Here is a 1,351-nt window from a genome sequence, read left to right on the forward strand (position 1 = left end):
GAGCATTATTCACAATAACCAAGATATAGAAACAACCTAAGTGTTGGACAACAAATAAATGGATTTAAAAAGATGTAGACTATATATACAAAAGGATATTATTCAGCCCTGAGAAATATGAAATCCTTCCATTTTCAACAACACAGAGGGACTTAAGGGTGTTATGCTAAGTGAAATAAGTCAGAGAAACACAAATACTGTGTGATGTCACTTACATGTGAAATCATAGAAACAGAATGTAGAATGGCTGTTGCCAGGAGCTGGGGGTGGAAGGGAATGAGGACAAGCAGGTGAAAAGATAAATAAGGCTGGAGGATCTAATTTATAAAATGGTGAATATGATTAAAAATACTGTATTGTATACTAAAATATGCTAAGAGAATAGATCTTAAGCATTTTCATCAAAATAAAATACAAAAAGTAACTATCTGAGGTGATGGGTATGTAAATTAACTTGATTGTTGTAATAATTTCACAATGTATACAAGTATTAAATCACCATGTTGTGCACTTTAAATATATTACCATTTTATTTCACAGTTGTACCTCAATAAAGTAGCAGGGAGATTGTTACAATTAAGCTTTGGCCCTAAAATGCCCTACACTTTTGCTCTCAGTCCATTGGACAGAATTAATCTCATGGCATCAGGAGCCGGAAGGACAGAGCTCCCCTTGTCTGATCTGGGGAAGGGGGTGAGAAATAAGTCTGAGGGAGTATGGCGTAGCAATCATTATAGAGTTTGGGAGCCATATTCTGGCTCAAAAATTGGTTCAACAGTGAACATGTGAACCTTCCTGAGCCAATGAGACTTAAGTAAATGGTTTCTAGAAGCTTATAGTAAAGAGAAGCAGACTACCTCTTCCATGTTAACCTCTAAAAGTACATCTTTCTCTCCCTACCTTGGGGGGTGTAGGGTAATCTAGTTTGCAACCATGTGGAAGAACCTGGGGCTGCCAGGATGAAGGAGGAGGAGCCAAGGAAGCAAACGATAGAAAGTGGAAAACAGCATAGTATTGGCATTAAAAAAGACACCTAGATCAATGGAACAGAATAGAAAGCCCAGGAAAAAAACAACAACAACACCCCTTTACAGTCAATATTTGATCAAGGAAGAAGCACATATGCACATACAATAAGCTAAAGATAGTTTATTCAATAAATGGTGTTGGGAAAATTCGACAGATGTGCAGAAAAAATGAAACTAGACCACCTTCTTACACCACACACAAAAATAAATTCAAAATGGATTAAAGACCTAAATGTTAAACTTGAAGCCATAAAAATCCTAGAAGAAAACATAGGCAGTAAAATCTCAGACATTGCTGGTAGCAACACTTTTTCGGATGTATT

This window comes from Furipterus horrens, unplaced genomic scaffold (assembly GCF_987537825.1).
Source record: "Furipterus horrens unplaced genomic scaffold, mFurHor1.1.pri manual_scaffold_13, whole genome shotgun sequence".
Lineage (NCBI taxonomy): Eukaryota > Metazoa > Chordata > Mammalia > Chiroptera > Furipteridae > Furipterus > Furipterus horrens.